Below are 13,376 nucleotides of genomic sequence, written 5' to 3' on the forward strand. Positions count from 1 at the left end.
CCAGTGCCCAGTCCAGGGGCACAATCCCCTCCCCAGCCCTACTGGCCACACTATTTCTGATACAAGCCAGGATGCCATTGGCCTTCCTGGGCACACTGCTGACTCACATTGCCCCTTGGCCTGGGGGTTACTTCCTGGTGCCAGTCCTCTCACAGCTCAAGTATTAAACCTTAAAATGAACGCTTCCATCATTAAACAACCCGTGAGAATGCAGAAGCCTTGGCAAACACATCCAGGTGTCAAGTACCACGACCCCAACATAAGATGAGGCAGGACTTTTGAACAGAGGCCAGCAAAAATAAGATCTCAGAGCTGTTACAGGAGCTCATCTTTGAGGCTCATCAGTTTTAATCTGTGCCAGGGAGTTTCTTTTCCTTTTTTCTTTCCTTTCCAGTCGTCCACCCTGAACAGCTGCCTGGGGGAACAGGACATTTAACAGGCTTCTGGCAACACGGCACTCAATCAAACAACAAGTCTAGTGGGTGCTGGGTGCTGAAAGGGCCACCAAGGAGAGGAGGAGGGAGCCCTTTGGGAGCCAAGTGCATGAACCTTGGTATGATGTGTAAATGAGTCACCTAACAACCTGGCAGGTAGGCAAGGAAAGTCAACAATGACCACATTCAGCGGCTAAACAGAGAACAGCTGCTGTGCAAAAGAAGTGCTGATGACAGTATCCCACTCATTACCCCGACCCGCTCCCTCTCCTCTACAGAAATTATGTCAAATCTCAGTGCTGTAAAATAATCCCTTGGAGCAGGAGAAAGGGAGCCTGCCAGATGACTAACCCAAGCCACCAGTGACCAAACCGACAAGTTCAGAGCTATTTTTATACTCACTCTCTCCTGATTTGCATTAACTCTGTCTCCCCTTGCCCTCCCCTCACCTTCAAGGACCTTCAAGGTCTGCAGTGCAAAGCCATCCCCCCTGCCAAAAAATACCTAATTCTACAAGTCACTCCTCAGCTTACTTAAAAGACAACAGAGGGAGGGGAGAAGCAGCATTGCAAGTCCCCGTTGCCCTCTGAAATGGAAAAGAATAACAAGGAAATATTACTGAGATTAAAGTCAACAAAACACATACCTCACCGGCCGACTTAAAAAAGAGGTAGCTATTGTAAGCAACGTCCTCTAACACAGCAGTCGCCTGCACTCAGACAGTGTTTAATGTGTGACTCAGGCCTACAAGGCTGTGTAGGCACAGACGCTGCAAGCCCAGCCCTATTTAACTGTTGCCACACAATTTTCAGGTCTTTCTAAAAATCAACACCCCCTCCCCAACTATTTCTATAATAGGGACAACAAAGTGTAATGGACAGAAGTTGAGATTGGAAAAAAAATAAACTAAAATCAGAATTTCTATATAATTTTTGAAGCAGAACGTCTCCTGAAGCTGTGCATTCAGAACTGAACAGGCCAGACTCGTCTCTGCACATTCAGAGGGGGTGGAAATCCATGGCAAGACAAGGGGCAATGGATTAAAGCTAAAGGAGGGAAGGTTTAAAGTAGATATCAGGGGGAAGTTCTTTGCAGAGAGAGTGGTGAGGGGCTGGAACAGGCTGCCCAGAGAGGGGGTGGGTGCTCCGTCCTTGGGGGTGTTCAAGGCCAGGTTGGATGGGGCCCTGGGCAACCTTGTGTAGCTCCAGGCCTGGAGGTTGGTGTCCCTGCCTGTGGTAGGGGGTTGGAGCTCTGTGATCCTTGGGGTCCCTTCCAACCCAAACCATCCTATGATTCTATGAATCCAGACAGGCGCAAAGGGCTTGTAGGCCTCATTAATTTAGACACAGGCACTCGGTCTTGCAGGCCCAGGCCCCCTGTGCAGCCCCTCTCAGGGGAGCTCTTAGATAAAAGGGAGTCTTGGGAGCAGTAAATGGGTACCTGAGCTTCCACTGCAAGACCACTAAGAATGGGATTTACCCACATGAGACACGCCGGAGCTGCGGTTTCGGCTGCTATTTACTTGCCACCGCTCCAGGATGAGCACAGCTTCCTGTACAGACAGAAGTTACGTACGTGCAACACGAGGAGCTTCAAGTTACTGAGCTGGAAGGTGGTTGTTTTGCACCCCAAACTGCCGCTCTGGTTTTCAAAAACTCCTCTCCCCTCATCCAAGTCCCTCAGATTCAACCATAATTCTCCATTTCAATATCCCTGCCTTTCTTCCTTCTGCAGACATGTGTACAGGCTCATTATTTTCAAGGAAGAAAGGGGAAGTTGGGTTAATGATGCAGTAGATAAAAGCAAATACTACACCCCTAACCCACAACAGGCTTTTGCTAGCAGCATTAAAAAGCTGCTTGCTCCTTATCTTTAAGGATAAGGCTTACACTCACCTCTGGTTAACTAATGTTAGTTGTCACTGCAGTAAAAAAGAAAGCACGTTTTTACAGCATGAAAGCCAAACAGTAGCAGTTGTGCTCTGGAGGTACCGGTCTGATGGCAGTGGCAACTCCTCCCCTCAAATCAAGCCTGTGCTCCGTGAGAAACTAATGAACTGGGTAACGCCACCCAAGACTTGTAGGGAGTCAGAATTAAGGAGAGGCTCAAATGTTATTAATAAGAGAGAACCACGTGCTTTCTCTTCCTTTAAAACATCCTCCCCTCCACCCTTCTCTAAACAAGTCCCTGTTCACCCTCTTCAGTTCTTCCATCTCAACTGGAAGCTATTTGTAGCAGGGACCTTCAAAGAACTTCTCTATGCTTCATGAAGTTACTATCTATATAGGAAGAGAGACTCATAGCTGGAAAAAAGTAATGCAAACCCCTCTCCAGCACTAAAACACTCTACAGCACACCGTGGCATGAGGTCCTGCTTGGTCTGCCAGGGTCAAATCTCCCTCATCAATGGATTTTTTGAGAAATTCAGTTAATGTTTTATGGAATAGCCCATAGATTTTGTTAAGATAAACTCAGAAAAGAACTTTAAAATATACATAAGGCTTCCTAAGTCAGCTTCAAAGTATGCAGATTTCCTCTCCCAGTCTGAGTGCACCAGTTTCATGCTGACATTTAGTTAAATGAAAAAAAGAAGAGAGAAAAAAAAATCATCTTGTCTCAGTGAGGTTTCCCACTTCCTTATTGAGGAGAGTTTTATGAACAAAGCATCAACTTAGTCTAATGCTGCCTTCTCTTCTGCAGCTGCTCTGGGTTTATTAAAACAACACAACTAGGATTTTAGCAACGCTACTTCGCTGCCCATGACAACAAAGCAGCAGCTGGGAAGAGCCAGGAATTTTATGCATCATTACAGCAGGGAATATCACATGGAGAGAAGAACATACACCTTTTTTGGGGACCTTCAGTCCCAAAAACTGTCAGCAGGTATCCAAGAAAGTGCCAAGTCTGTGGCCAAAAGAAACCATCCAGACTATAAGTTACAAATCATCAGAGAGATGTAAAAACCCACAAGTTTCACCAAAGAAAAAACCAAAAGATGACACTTGTTAAAAAGAAATAAATAAAATAACCACACTAGAGATCTGGGTTGGGGTCCAAGGAACAGATATATATACGTAAAACTCCTTCAACACCCTGGCACCTCTTCCTTTTGTCCCTGCCTCCTTGCTGTTGTCTTTCTCTGTGCTGGGATGCTATCGATGAGCTTCCTTGCCTGCCCATGTTTCAGATGGAACTGAAATTAAGCCAGTTCCGTTTTCGGCTCTGTCAGTTTAAGGCATATTATTGTAGCATGGGCCTGGGGTGGTTATTTAAACAAGTTCACTGCTGTCAGCAAGGAGAAGTTTCAATTTGTGTCAGAAGTGACTTTAAAAAGTCAGAGCACTCAACAGATACCCCCCCACCTTAAAACACACTTAAACCTATTAACTTAAATTATCATGAAGAGGAATAAAAAGACTTCCCTTGCGTATCTAAGCGTTCCAAAGTAAAAATAAATAGAATGCCTGACTGATTAAAATACTGGTGAGTCAGATCACCAGTTGCTATTCCAGGATTCTCACAGCCTTCACCTCCTCTTCTCTACCCAGTGTTATCCATTTGTCAGTGCAAGGGGCCCCTGTGCAATCCTGTCCGGTTCCTCTTGGTCTCTCCTGTATTGCCAAGTGCTGCTGCATGTGGGTTTACCTGAAGATCATTAGGGAAAGCTAAACCTTCTCCCTAACCCATAAACCTTCTCCCTAACCCATGAACCTTCTCCCTAACCCATGAACCTTCTCCCTAACCCTTGAACCTTCCCCCTAACCCTTGAACCTTCCCCCTAACCCATAAACCTTCCCCCTAACCCATAAACCTTCCCCCTAACCCATAAACCTTCCCCCTAACCCACCACCGAGCTGCGTCTCGCTATCAGCCTTACGCTCCTGAGTAACTCGTGTTACAAACGATAATAAATATGTAAACACACTCTTTAAAGTGGGTTGATAGTAAATACATCAAAATCCCATTTCAGGGATTACTGTAAACATCAGGATAATGAGCTTCAACCGTCTCTTGAGTTGCCAGACAGCCGTATATTGCAATAGTTTGGTTACAAAGTCTGTAGGGAAATATTTGCCTGGGTTTAACCATCAGCAGGATTTCTGAGAGTATCTAAACACGCCTATCCTCATTTCCTCAAGTGCAAGCCTGAGTACAACTCGCCCCTTAACAATGCTTCTCATGTTGTCGGACAGAGATCTGAAATAGCAGCATTTGCCCCGAGTTTATAAACATCACCACAAGCCCATTCATTCAAAGCAGTGGCTAATTTTTCCGAGCTGCTTTGCAAACAAGTTATAAGAAAGCATCAGGAGGAGGTTTTGCTTTCCGGCCTGGCTCAGCTGTTCCCACGCAGGCTTTCAGGACGCTACTTAACGACATCCTGATTTCTAAGACCCACTTGTGGAGTCAGGCCATTTCCTAAATTGTAACGAGATGATATAATAAAGCACCTAAATGGACAACTTCCAACAATAACCACAAACACAGGGAGGGGAAAAATATCAATTCCACCCAAGCCAGCAGGATGGGGGGTTCGCTGGTTCTTACAATTCATTGCTTTGAGCCTGAGTCTACAAGGAAGCAGTCAGGCTGAAATGCTAGCCAAAGCCAAAGGTTTAGTCAAACTCAGTAGAAATAGAAGATTAGATACAAATGCTTGATCTATGATCAGTGCCACATACCCAGTTAGGATGATTGAATGCTGCAAAGCAGAAATGTGAACTGCCCGGAGTCGTTTCTAACTGTCCAGCCTGAGCAAACTCCCATGAGACAAACTCCCACATTCATTACAGACACAACTGCCTGTCAGACAAGACAAAGTCCGTACTCCTCAGAGCTCAGGGCCCTGATGGGTGATCAGCAAAGCCCAGCTTCCTAAAGACCAGAGTGCTGCATGACTAGCCCTCACAGAGCTCCTTCTGAACCTCCATCTCCCTTCCTCAGCACCTCCAGACCTTTCCTGAACTCAGGTATCTCTCAGCCCAACCCAGCTGCTCCTCTTGGAAATGGGGATTTTTTTCCTATCTCCCAGACCTCTGACCCCCTCTCTCCACTGACAGATTTGACTGACACTTGCCAGCAAACTTCTGAAGTCACAAAGTTAAACCAGCACGCTCATATTTGCCTCCTTCCTTTCAGCAGCCAGAGTAATAATCAGGCACCACACTGATGTTACAACAAACCCTCAGCTCCACTGTTGCACATTTAACACCGAAACAGGATTCGGGACAGACAGTGGCAAAGCTCATTAACTCCAACAACACTGGATCAAGTCCCACTGGTTGGGGTTTTTTTGTTTGTTTGCTACACTCCTCCTTCACAGCACGCTACACAAAGATTCACTCTCTTATAGCAGTTAAAATTTAATAGTTAATAGCAAATTACTCATTCCAAAGGAATCCGGTAGCTGTGCCAATGAGAGATTTTTAACTTCGTTAAAATGCAATAAAGCAGCAGGCTACAGAGAGAGATTTCAAAGCCTGATTCGATTATTCTTATCAGCAATGTCACAGCAAAGAAGATGCCAGTTCTTACTCATAAAGAGTCCGGAAAGCCGGTTGAAAAAGCAATTTAGACGTTGTTTATGGAGCCGAGTTTCAGATTGCTGCTTCTTCGGTGCGCCCAGCACCCAACACATGTTTCTAATGCAAGCGAATAAAAGAAGACAGGAAGCATCTGAGATCAACCACAGCAGCGACTTATTAATCAGCAAAGCAGCATTTTAACCTTTTGCCAGAAGAAGCAAAAGAAGAAAGAAGTCAGGTCAGAGCGAAGCGCTGTGGTGAGATGCGTGAGGCGGGCGCACGGGCAGTTTAACCGAACTCCAGATCTGATTCAGTTGTATATTTTGATTAGCTGAGCTCAGGCCGGCTTTCTCCTCCTCCTCCTCCTCCTCCTCCTCCTCCTCCCTCCCCGCGGCCAGGGATGATGGCTTTGCAAAGCGGCACTTAGCAACACCCGAGGACCACGGCAAAAGGGATGCGGCTTCACCTCGTCTCTCTCCGGCGAGTGGCTCCTCCGTGACAGGCGCGGCCGGCGGGGAAGCGGGGAGCTCAGGACCGGAGGAGTTTCCGAGCTGGAAAGCGACATGCAGGCTTTAGGCGCGGGGAAGCCTCGGCGGGGACCGCGGGCAGCGCCTGCAGGCGGGGGAGGGCGGCTGCAGCGGAGCCCGTTAGCCGGTGGGTACCGCTCCAAGCTCCCCCCACAGTACTCCCGGGAGGTCAGGGCCCGTCCCGCGGCGGGCACCGGCTGGGCGGTGGGCTCCCGTCCAGGGCAGGGGGCTCCCGTCCAGGGCAGGGGGCTCCCTCGCTCCCTCCCTCCTCCCTCCGGCGGCCGCGGAAGCGGCGGTAGCCGGCAGCGGGCTCCGCGAGGCCCTGCGGTCCAGCCGCACTCCGCGGCCCGAACGCCGCTCCCCGGATCCCGCCCCCGCCGCGGTAGCCGGACCCGACCCGGCCCGGCCCGGCCCGGCCTCCGTCTCTGCTCCGTTCCGCGCCCCCCCCCCACCTCGCCCCGAGCGTGGCCGTACCCACCGCTCCAGCCCGGCCCGGCGCGGCGCGGCCCCTTAGGCCTCCCTAGCGGCACTGAGCTGACAGGCGCTGGCTGCCGCCGGCCCCGCCCCTACCGAGCGGCGCAGCCAATCAGCGCCCCACCTCGCCGCGTGACGGCGCGCGGCTCCCGCCCACGCCTCCCCGCGCGCGCTCCGCCCCGCCCCGCCGCGCCCCGCCCCGCCGCCCTGACCTGTCCAATCGCCGCCCGGCCCCGCCTCACCGGCTCGCAGGGAGCTTCGCGGCCCCGCCGGCAGCGGGGAAGGCTGGGGGCGGCCGGCGAGCTGCCGGGGGCGGCCTGGGTTTCCCAGAAGCGGGCGGGGCTTCCTGCCAAGCATTCTCCGACCTCCTTCCCCCCCCCTCCCCCGTTTCCTCCGGGCGCCGCCACCGTGTTACGCATGCGCGGCCGGCCGGGGATGGGGAAGGGGGGGGCGCCGCGAGGGTAGCGGCGCGGAGTGCCCAGTGCGCAGGCGCGGCGGGAGGGGGCGGGGCGCGTGCGGCGGCGGCCGTTAAGCGGTTGTGGGGCTCGGCACGGTCGTTCCCGGCCTTGGTCGCGCCCGGTGCTTCGGTCTCCATCCCCCGCCTGCCCTGCTCGGTGGGTCTGTGGGTTTCCTTCCCCAGGCTTTGCCTCAGGAACGGGGCGGGGAGCGGGTCGCCGCCGCGCTGGGCTCGTAGTGCGGCCGCCTCGGTAGCCGCCTCCCCGTGCTGGCGGCGCTCGGTAAGGGCGGTGTCAGGCCGGGCTGGGCTTTCCCAGCGGGCTGCTGCCGCCGGAGTGCAACGCTGCGCCTGAGGGGCCCGCGCCCGCGGTGGGGGCTCTGCCCGCCTGCTGCCTCTTCCGAGCCTCATGGGGTCTGTGGCTTCCTGACAAGGGCAGCGAAGGGGCAGCGCTGATCTCTCCCCTCTCTGTGGGGACCAGGGACAGAACCCGAGGGGATGGTGTGAAGCTGCACCAGGGGAGGGTCAGGCTGGGTGTCAGGAAGAGGTTCTGGACTGAGAGGGGGGTTGGGCACTGAACAGGCTCCACAGGGAAGGGGTCACAGCCCCGAGCTGGGCTGAGGGCACGAAGCGTCTGGACGATGCCCTCAGTGCAGCTCTGACTGGGCTGGGCCTGTGTGGGGCCTTACGGGTCCCTCCCAGCTCAGGAGATTCTTTGATGCTGCAACTGAGGGTTCGAGAAGCGTCTTTGGAGCCTGTTCCATGGGTCAGGACTGAAATCCAGGATACTCTGCTTCTCTTTTGTGGTCAAGTTATGTAAAATGTATCAGTGTCCTTGGCTTAATGGTAGAGAAGTTTGTTGCTCTGAAAGCTGTGCAGTATCTCTTGAAAGCACAGAGTGTTAAGTGCTGCAGTAACGACTGGTCCAGTGAGCATGCAGCAAGAGCTCGAAGGTACCAAGGGTTAGTTGGAAGGGCAAGGAGCATGTGCTGCTCTGCCAGAGTGCATCTTGACACCTCTCCAGCACAAAAATGATGTTTGGAGCAGGGTGAGCCCAGTGTGTGCTGCAGACAGACGTGCCCACGGTGCAGGTGATGCTGGGAGGTAGGAACTGGCTGCTCAACCTCCGCTCTGCCCCTGCGCTGGAGTTAGGGCAGCACGTACACCCAGGCTCTGGTTTCTATTGCAGCAATAAAACCCACAAATGGAGCAAATGCAAATACAACCATGTTCCTATTTATGTGAATCGTACGTGGTGTAGCAGTTACTCGATGGGGAGAGGTAACACAAATAGCTGAATTAATAATTGGTGCAAAATATGCATCACCCTTCCTTTGGGTGACCCAGTAACGTCCAGTCCTGCTGCGTGCTGTGATTACAGCCACAGCTCAGAGAGCAGAGCTTCACAAAAGGCTTTTTGTTCCTGCCTGGCTTGCTTGTGGTGATCTACTCTGGGGCTGGAGATCAACAAAAGCTTTTAGCTTGGCGTTTTCGATCTGTTATTCTGAGTTTGGTGCTCGCTGAGTGTGTGTGAGCCAAGGGCGGCGTGTTACAAACAGGGAGTTGCAAGGAACTCGAACTGGGAGGGCCTCTGGCAGCCTGAGCTCCAGGCTGGAGCTAGAGGTGGGGACAACTTGTACCACACAGGCTGATTTTCAGCCTCATCCCCTTGACCAAGGTGCAGCCCCTGTGGCACATTGCAGCTGTGACAAGCCACTCTATCCCTGCACACCCCCCTAACTTTATGTAGCTGCAGCCTGTGCTCTCCCATCCTTATCCCTTTCCTAGAAGCCTGGGTCCAGCCCTTACACACATGGCTGAATATCTCTCCAGCAGCACCTGAGTTTGCTGCTGGCTTTCCCACAGTTGCTCATCTTGGTTCACCCCTTGAAAAGTGGGGTGTCACCTCCTGCAGTTTGTGTTGAAGTTCAGTGCCTGGCCGTGGGCATCCCACTGCAGAGTAACTTCAGGGGGTTTGGGAGTGCTCAGCCAGAGGGACTGCCAGCAGAATGGCATAGCCCAGGGACTGCTTGCCTGCCACAGTGACCCTTGGGGACAGCGGTGTACCCTGTGTGTGGGAAGAGCTCCTCCACCAGCTAGCCTAGGTAATGATGACACAGCAACTCTGTCCTCCAGCTGGGACACGGGGCTGGTGTGTGGGTCAGTTGAGGAGCTGTCCTTTGGTGTGGAGACTGGAGCTCTTAAACCCCAGCTCCCCAGACTCAGACCCTGCTTGTTTCCTTCTAACATTCGGAGCCAGAAAGTGTAAAACTCTTGGCCTTCTGGGCTCTTTCATTCTTCAGAACTTAAACCTGAAGCAGCTGCTTGAAAACTTCACCATTAAAAAGTTTCACTTCCCAAATAGTGCTGTTCTATAAATACCCTGTGCAGTGGGATATGACATTTACTCCCACACATGAGGCGCAGCGTGCTTTGTAACTTGCGTACTCCGGCCCTTAACCCTTGAGCTGGCTTTGAGTAAACACATGGCAAGGAACCTACCTCTGCTGTGGGACAGACTCATGTTGTGGGCCTGTGTGGGTTGCTGAGGAATAAACAGGAGTAGAATTGCCTCAAGAATTATTCCATTTAGTATGGAAAACCTCTTTGGAGCTCGTGGGATATCACGTAGCTAAAGGTGTTGCCTTAGGAACAGCAGTGCTCTTATTGACACGTGTCAGAGTGCTTTCCCAGCCAAACTAAAGAAGAACTTAAGGTAGTTTGCTTTAATTTCTGATTTCTGACACATCTCTTAGCTTGCCCCATGTAAAAGAGACAATACTGCTTTTCACTCGCTCTTCACATGGCTCTATGCAGGAGGCAAACAGTGGGCTCTGTCTTCATCAGGTACGCTGGCTGAAGTGCTTCGGTGCTGATGCCTCCTAAATACCCTATATAAACTAATAAATATCTTCTCTCTATGTATATCTCAGTGGGAGTAGGTTTGTAATATCCCTTTCTTATTGAGAAAGTGATAAAGACACCTAGATGGACAGATTTAAAATTTAATGGGTTGCCTAATCTCATCCTCTTGCATAGTGTGACTTCACACAAGCCGTGTCTCATAGCTGGGCTTGAACTTGAACAAGGGTAGTGAAGTCTAACGCTGCAGCCATAGCTCTGAGGGGCTTAGAGCCCAGCATTTTACAAGCCCCTTTTTTTCAGCATAATGTTGGCACGTGGCTGTTCCTCTGGTGGGACAAGGGCTGTGGTGATCAATCTCAGAGCTTGGGAATGGCCTGGGTTGGTTATCTCTAGGGTGGGAGATGGGGAGACAAACAGATTGAGGAAAGGGTCCGATTCTGATCTCAGTCACACAGTGCTGAGGTGGTTCAACTGCATGGCATAGCTGTGGCACTGAAAAATAAGAATGGCCTCAGTGGCTTGCTGAAGTTTTTCATCAGCTCTTTTGAATACCGAGCAGTTCCAATTAATCAGAGCTTGGCCCCTGCAGGGAATACGCTTCTGTACAGCTTCCTCTTATCTTTGCCAAAATATGATCAAATTGCTTGTCTTTCTGAACAACTTCTGCTTTCTGGCTGCATTCTATCACCAGGAAACACATGTCAGCGTTTTAACAGCTGTGTCCTGTTGAGAATGAGCTCTTGGTCTGAGCTGGGCGCGTACGGAGCCGGGCTAGGGCTGGCTGTCCTTTGCTCATTTATGGTTAGGAGTATCAAGTAAACACTGCTTTTCTTATTTCTTTTTCCCTTGCCTCTCTGCCGTGGAGGTCATCTAAGGCTTTCAGCTCTTCACAAACCAGCTTTCACGAAGCTGAATTTTCATCAGATTCTTCTGTGGAGGCACCAGCAGTGTATTGAAAAGAGGAAATGACCACTGGAAAGATAAAAGCCAAGATTATTAAAAGCAGCCTCTGGTTTTGGGTCTTGGCTGCTCAGTTCAAGGAAATTCAAACGTGCTTTTTTCTAGTAGGTTACAGGACTTCTCTTGTCGTGATGTACCCTGTGTTTGGGAAGGGGCTTAAAGAGCTTCCAAACTCAGCTGCCTAAAACTCACTTCTCTGAGAGTCACGGATTGCATCAGAAGCAGAGATGCTGCTCACATAAACCTTCCAGCTATTTCAGGACAGCATACTAGAAACCAAGTACAAAATCTGACAGAACATGACAATAGTCACGTGTTGGGGTATTTTAACCCTGAGTCTAAGAGTTAAGCAGTAAATGAAAACTCCAAATGTTGCTTTTTATAAAGAAATTCTTCATGTGTAGTTTGGAGAGAGCCAGCTCCTGAGTTCCAAGAAGCTGAAAGGCTGATAGTGCCACTTTGATTGAAGGCTCCTTGCTTTAACCAGTAACGCCTCCAGTCAAAATGAGCAGCAACTTCCTCCCAGGGAACTGGCTGGAGTTCAACTCATTGTACCTGCTCATCGAAATACAACCCATCTACAACCTGTAGTCAACAGCACTTGGATCTACATGCCCAGTACTTTTTCCACAGGGGAATTGTGCTGTTTTTTCACACCATCTTCTAGAGGTACTTTGCCTTGAAGGGTGTGAAGAGATCAGTGAGGAGAAGTCACTGGAGACACCCGTCCCTGGCAGCTGACACGGGATCAGGACTGAAGTGTTTCAGCAGGAGGAGGAGCTGCAGTTGATGTTGGCTCTGCAGGTTTTGTGTATCAAGAGGACTTTGTTCCTAGACAGTCGGTCTTGTCACATCTCGCTGTAATTTCGCTGGGTGACACAATGCAGATAAAACATTGTAATTATTATTCTGAGTCCCTGGCAGTCTGTGTTATACACTCCTGGGCTAAGAGGTGGCAGCCAGAGTCCAAAAGCCACTGTGACTTGCTGGGTTTCTGAGCTGGGGTTGTTCCAAAGTAACATGGGGCTTGTTGCAAGCGTGATGCTGGCTTAAAGAATTCGGCTTTACCTCTCAGCTGAGCAGCATTGCAGCAGCACTTCACAGTGCTCCTCATGTTTGGGAGTGCTGGCTTCATCCCAGGGTGTCTGCTCCTTTGCCCTTTCTGTGGCAGAATGCATGTAGGCATGGGGCTGGCTGGGTACTAGCACCTGCATTTACAAGAATTAATCTAGTTAGTGATTTTTAAACTCCATGGGGCATGGACAAAAACTGATTGACTTACTTGGGTTTCAGATTTCCCTCTTCCCCAGACTGCAGTGGTCTGTGACCATTTCCATGTCCCCTACCCTCTCTGCTGAGCACACAGCATCGCATCAGTACTCCAAACCTCCACCAGGATCTCATCAGCATATTGAAGCTGATCTCTGCTGGGCAATTAAGTCAGATGAGGCTGAATAAATTGTGCCCTTCTGGTGGTTTAGCCCTGGCTGGAGGCCAGACACCCACCAAAGCCACTCTGTCACTCCCTGTTTCAGCTGGACAGGGGAGAAAATACAGGAGAGGCTCAGGAGTGGAGATCAGGACAGGGAGAGATCATTCCACAATCAGCATCGTGGGCAGACCAGACTTATCACTTACTAAGGTCAGGGTGTGTGGGGTTGGGGTGTCACCTAGAGTAGAGCTGAGGGATGGAGGCAGGCAGCAGGGTCAGGAGAAGTGGGCGTCAGCCCCAGGCTGTCCCCAGCAGGCAGGGTGGGGGGGGGGGGCACTGCTGTGCCTTTAGGTGCTGTGACTAGAGGCCACTGTCCCTCTTCTCTCCCTGTGCTCTGCAGTGTGTCCCCAAGTACAGCCATCACCCCCGGGTCTTGGTGAGGAAGGGCTGGCTCCAAGCCCAGGGCTTGGAAGCCGTTCTGCTCCCAACACTCTGGATGTGGGCTCTGGAGCAACCCCCAGATGGATAAACAGCGTGGGCCTGACCCCACGCTTCCCCTTCAGGCACTTGGGCTCTGCAATCACTGCCAAGTGCCTTAACTGGGAATCTTGTTCGGAGACAGCCCGGGGTCTGTGTCTGCGAGGCAGGCAGAGTCCCCCTGCTCTGCACAGGCGCTTCCCACAGTGGGAAGACCTGCTCCAGCTT

This window comes from Gallinula chloropus (genome assembly GCF_964237585.1).
Source record: "Gallinula chloropus genome assembly, chromosome: 26".
Lineage (NCBI taxonomy): Eukaryota > Metazoa > Chordata > Aves > Gruiformes > Rallidae > Gallinula > Gallinula chloropus.